Raw genomic sequence first — 6,000 nt, 5'->3', positions numbered from 1 at the left:
ATCGGAACGGAAGCAGAAGTGTAGCTCGAGTGGGATCGAGGGTGAGGAAAGAGCAAAAGATGTGATGTGTCGAGCTGTGCCAGTCTGTGGATCCGGTGCCCTGTTCACTAGAGATTGGAAGGCGAAGGCATTGTTCCATTTTGTTCGGTATTTTTTTAGGGGGTAGAAACGGGGGAGAGGCGGGTGTGATTTCCCACCTCTTTTCCACACTTTGGTTTTTTTGGCAAGCACAGCGCGTTGTTTGAAAGGCAGGAACCGCCATTTAAATGCAGCCATTGAATGTATTGTTTTATTTGGGAGAGGTGGGCACAGGTTGTAATATGTTAAGGCCCACCTCTCCGTTGTAATCTTCAACAAGCATGTTTTCAAGTATTTTTAAGACCTGGGAATAGGAACCCAAAATCCGTGGGCTTGCATGACTGACTTTGTTTGGAGCCCCGCACGGACTTTGGAACGAAGCACTTCCATTGAGGGTTAGACTCGGGGAAGCTAACAAAGGGAGATCCAAGGCTGAGAGAACTCACGCAGGAGCCGAGCACTGAATAAATGTGTATGTAAATCATGCAGCAATTGTGCTGCAGTGGGATAATGTTTTTAAACCAAGATAAGTATATTTCTTAAACATGCAAAAGTGTTTCCCATTAGAACATCATTTTATATCACTGCATTCATAGAAGTGACATGGACTGAGAAACAGACAGTACTGCCTCTGCCCTGATAAAAATGCTAGTTAGTGAGCTGAGGCAAGTCGGTTGTGGCATTGATTATTATAATACATAGGGCAACATTATAGTTAAATCATACGGGAGAGGTTTGTGCAGCGTAGATGCAGTATTTGAAGTTGCTTTCTCACCTATGTGATAATGAATAACACGTATTTTTAAAGGATCACACAATTTGGTCAAAGTTAAGGAACTGGGATTAATCCTAGTTACATGATTTCACACAGAGCAATTCAGCCACTAGATGGGTATATCTTTTCCCATCAAAGTAATACATTGACTTTCATTGTTGCCATATGTGAACAGAGCGTTGGTGACTGTCAGAAACCACTTTTTCGGCTTCTTTATATAGCGCAAATCATGGCCAACAACATAGATTGTTACACTTTTTTTGTCAACACCGGGACAGTAGGCTGTATACACAGGATGTCAAGCCAAGGCTCAGATCAGGACCTGGTTTCAAAGGATGTTTCTTTAATTGTTGCAGCAGGTACAGTGGTACCGAGGGGCCCACTGACCCTTGATTATTGCTTTATTTTCCAATTCAAACAGCAGCCAGGGGGGCACTTCCTTCCATGCACTCTGGCCTGTGGCACACTGGCTCTGCCACTGCTGCTTCCCCACATACCAGGGTTGGCATTTTAGCCACCAGACCACATCTCCTGGTGTGAAAGATCAGCTCCTTTTTGGCTCAAGGTTTCACAAGGACTTTGATCTGAGCCAGAACAGGCATCTAACATGAGCCTGCCTCGAGCTGTCAGTGGCTCTCCCACCACTATTAAGGGGGTGAATGAGCTCACCTCTGAACACCAGTTTGCAGACTTAGTTAAATTTCATGGTTTGTTAATGCAAGAGTATGCATGTATGGGAGTCTATCTTAAGGAAGTAGGACTTCATTTCGAAAGAGGTAGCGGTGGGATTTGGTCTCTGAAAGCATTGTCGTAATTCTCCACCCAAAAAAATTCTGATGGCAACACTGACACTTTATCAGAATACCTATACTAATGCCAGGAAAACATCTTTTGATGACAGGTGATACCTAGGGTGCTAGGGTTTTCTAAAAATCACCATTGCGTGCCTTGTAAAGCAAAGCTACACATTAGGCATGGATGGCCCAGGAATGATACAGCCCTGTCATTCTTCAGCTTTACATATTTTATTACTGTATGTATTATGAAGCAGAGATATACACACTTTCTCGCTCTCCCTCACTATCTCATTTTTTACTCCGCTTCTCACCTCACTCCTTTCCTACTATACATTCTCCTTTCAAGCTCTACTTTTGCTCCCCCCTCACTAACTGCTTTTCGTTTTTCAATCTTACCCTTCCACTCTCATTTCTGTCCCCATTAATGCTCTCCTTTGTAGGTCCCCTTTTCTTCCTTTCCTTTACCACCTCTCCTTTCCCCTCTTTTTTTATTCTCATCATGTTCCTTTCTTCCACTCCAGTCTCTGCTTCTCCCAGTTCACCCACCAATATACATAGAATTTTAGTAAAATCAACAGGTCGAAGTACTTTCGGGTAGGTGGTTGTGTAATAAGGTTTTCCAAAGCCTTCAATATATGAGCCGTTTTCTGAGGGATTGTAGGTTTTCAAACCCTTTAAATAGCATTCTGTTTACATAATTTGAAACAATCGCTTTGGTCCAACAATAACTTAACAGGAAATCACAAGTGGGATTGAGATGAAAAATGATAGTGTGGATTTTGATCTAGGTAACATTATGTTTTGAGGCAAGTGCTATAATTGAGTAACATTTGATTATTGGGGGTGATGATGGGGGCCAGAGTTAGCACATGAAAGTGACTGAAGACCTCAGGTGGTGACGGGGAAGCAGGCAATGGCATTTTTTTTAAATGCAATTATACTTTATCTTTTAAATACTGTTACTAATACACTGCTGCATCTTAATCCATTTACCAATCTCAGAAGAATGGAAGAATGAGTTTGCGATGAAGGGCTTTGAATTCATACAGCAGTAATTGATGGTGGGATGGCTAAAAGGTGTGGTAAACAGGCATGGGGGATGGTTGAAAAAGGGGAGTTTGACATGAATCCATATGTGAAGTCATGACAACTTTAGGAGGGTCTTCATTTAATTTGCAGGAAAATAAGTCCAGTTTCCATATTTAATTGAACTATTTTCCACCTTCCACACTTTTCAATACAAAGTTGAAGCAGCACTGCAAGATCAATGGATCCTTCTATTGCAACATTCAAAGACCGAGAGCCGAGGAATGTTACTGAAGAGTCTGGGAGCTGGTGGCTATCAAAGAGTGCAAGTTAACAGGCGGCTGGCTACTGGACATATTCAGTCCCTTGTCATTAACATAGTATGTGGTAAGTGAACCCTTAGCTGGGACTTGTGTGTGAACAAGCACTGCAGAGTGCCACCATATTTTGTTCTGTAGTCTTAAGACATGCATTGCTATTGACTTTCCTTATGATAACCTCTGTATGCTTCCACCACACATGAAGAAGCTCCCTTGCAAAGTGTATTTCATGGGTTCACTCACCAGTCCTAGTAGCCCGATTATTTGTCTATCTCAGGACTCAGGAGAAGGTGGTGACAGTTGCCAACTCTTCCCTGGCTGGGGACACTGATTTAGTAGCTGAATGGATACTAAGATAGATGTTAGTCTCAAATAGCCTCTATATTGGGCTCTACTATGCCTTGATTTTAATGTTTTCACTGCATGAATTTCAGAATTGGCAAGGCCTGTGCTGTTCTCAAGAAAAGCTTTAGTTTGGAATGGTAAAATCTGTAAGCAATAAAAACAAATGAAAAGCAGTAGCCTACCACTTAAATTAGTAGATGTTACATGTACTATTTGCTGCCCGAATACTGGTTGCAAATTTCAGCTAGTATTTTTGCGACCAGTAAATAATTTTTGGAACTGATCTATTGTAGGAAGTTGGCTCTGTATGCACTATTTCAATGTAAGGAATAGTATGCACAGAGTACAAGGGTTCCCCTTAGAGGTAAGATAGTGGCAAAAAGAGATAATACTAATGCTCTATTTTGTGGTAGTGTGGTCGAGCAGTAGGCTTATCAAAGGAGTAGTGTTAAGCATTTGTTGTACATACACACAGGCAATAAATGAGGAACACACACTCAGAGACAATTCCAAGCCAATAGGTTTTTGTTATAGAAAAATATCTTTTCTTAGTTTATTTTAAGAACCACAGGTTCAAATTCTACATGTAATATCTCATTTGAAAGGTATTGCAGGTAAGTACTTTAGGAACTTTGAATAATCACAATAGCATATATACTTTTTACATAAAACACATATAGCTATTTCAAAAGTGGACACAGTGCAATTTTCACAGTTCCTGGGGGAGGTAAAGTAATGTTAGTTCTTGCAGGTAAGTAAACCACCTACGGGGTTCAAATTGGGGTCCAAGGTAGCCCACCGTTGGGGGTTCAGAGCAACCCCAAAGTTACCACACCAGCAGCTCAGGGCCGGTCAGGTGCAGAGTTCAAAGTGGTGCCCAAAACGCATAGGCTTCAATGGAGAGAAGGGGGTGCCCCGGTTCCAGTCTGCCAGCAGGTAAGTACCCGCGTCTTCGGAGGGCAGACCAGGGGGGTTTTGTAGGGCACCGGGGGGGACACAAGTCCACACAGAAAGTACACCCTCAGCAGCGCGGGGCGGCCGGGTGAAGTGTGCAAACAAGCGTCGGGTTTCCAATGGGTTTCAATGAGAGACCAAGGGGTCTCTTCAGCGGTGCAGGCAGGCAAGGGGGGGGGCTCCTCGGGGTAGCCACCACCTGGGCAAGGGAGAGGGCCTCCTGGGGGTCACTCCTGCACTGGAGTTCCGATCCTTCAGGTCCTGGGGGCTGCGGGTGCAGGGTCTTTTCCAGGCGTCGGGATTTCAGAGTCAGGCAGTCGCGGTCAGGGGGAGCCTCGGGATTCCCTCTGCAGGCGTCGCTGTGGGGGTTCAGGGGGGACAACTTTGGTTACTCACGGTCTCGGAGTCGCCGGAGGGTCCTCCCTGAGGTGTTGGTTCTCCACCAGTCGAGTCGGGGTCGCCGGGTGCAGTGTTGCAAGTCTCACGCTTCTTGCGGGGATTGCAGGGGTCTTTAAATCTGCTCCTCTGGATACAAAGTTGCAGTCTTTGTTGAACAGGGCCGCTGTTCTCGGGAGTTTCTTGGTCTCTTGGAAGCAGGACAGTCGTCTGAGGATTCAGAGGTCGCTGGTCCCAGGGAAAGCGTCGCTGGAGCAGGTTTCTTCTGAAGGAGGGAGACAGGCCGGTAGGGCTGGGGCCAAAGCAGTTGGTGTCTTCTTCTTCTCTGCAGGGTTTTTCAGCTCAGCAGTCCTCTTCTTCTGTAAGTTGCAGGAATCTGAGTTCCTAGGTTCTGGGGAGCCCCTAAATACTCGATTTAGGGGTGTGTTTAGGTCTGGGAGGGCAGTAGCCAATGGCTACTGTCCTTGAGGGTGGCTACACCCTCCTTGTGCCTCCTCCCTGAGGGGAGGGGGGCACATCCCTATTCCTATTGGGGGAATCCTCCTTCTACAAGATGGAGGATTTCTAAAAGTCAGAGTCACCTCAGCTCAGGACACCTTAGGGGCTGTCCTGACTGGCCAGTGACTCCTCCTTGTTTTTCTCATTATCTCTCCTGGACTTGCCCCCAAAAGTGGGGGCTGGGTCCAGGGGGCGGGCATCTCCACTAGCTGGAGTGCCCTGGGGCATTGTAACACGAAGCTTGAGCCTTTGAAGCTCCCTGCTCGGTGTTACAGTTCCTGTAGGGGGGGAGGTGTGAAGCACCTCCACCCAGAGCAGGCTTTGTTTCTGTCCTCAGAGAGCACAAAGGCTCTCACCGCATGGGGTCAGAAACTCGTCTCTCAGCAGCAGGCTGGCAGAGACCAGTCAGTCCTGCACTGAACAATTGGGTAAAATACAGGGGGCATCTCTAAGATGCCCTCTGTGTGCATTTTTTAATAAATCCAACACTGGCATCAGTGTGGGTTTATTATTCTGAGAAGTTTGATACTAAACTTCCCAGTATTCAGTGTAGCCATTATGGAGCTGTGGAGTTCATTTTTGACAGACTCCCAGACCATATACTCTTATGGCTACCCTGCACTTACAATGTCTAAGGTTTTGCTTAGACACTGTAGGGGCATAGTGCTCATGCACATATGCCCTCACCTGTGGTATAGTGCACCCTGCCTTAGGGCTGTAAGGCCTGCTAGAGGGGTGACTTACCTATGCCACAGGCAGTGTGAGGTTGGCATGGCACCCTGAGGGGAGTGCCATGTCGACTTAGTCATTT

At 45.8% G+C, this 6,000-nt stretch overlaps 1 long non-coding RNA gene across 1 annotated transcript in view; it reads left to right on the top strand.

Annotated features, from left to right (window-relative positions):
• Positions 1–6,000, top strand: part of LOC138293301 (uncharacterized) — a 126,282-nt gene continuing 120,282 nt past the window's right edge. The window contains exons 1-2 of the long non-coding RNA XR_011202955.1: positions 1–41; positions 2,896–3,063. This is a non-coding gene — a long non-coding RNA (uncharacterized lncRNA). The remainder of the gene's footprint in view (positions 42–2,895; positions 3,064–6,000) is intronic.

The sequence above is a fragment of the Pleurodeles waltl genome, chromosome 4_2 (genome assembly GCF_031143425.1).
Source record: "Pleurodeles waltl isolate 20211129_DDA chromosome 4_2, aPleWal1.hap1.20221129, whole genome shotgun sequence".
Taxonomy (NCBI): Eukaryota; Metazoa; Chordata; class Amphibia; order Caudata; family Salamandridae; genus Pleurodeles; species Pleurodeles waltl.
Note: the sequence above shows the minus strand (reverse complement) of the source record. Positions and strands in the feature narration are given on the sequence as shown.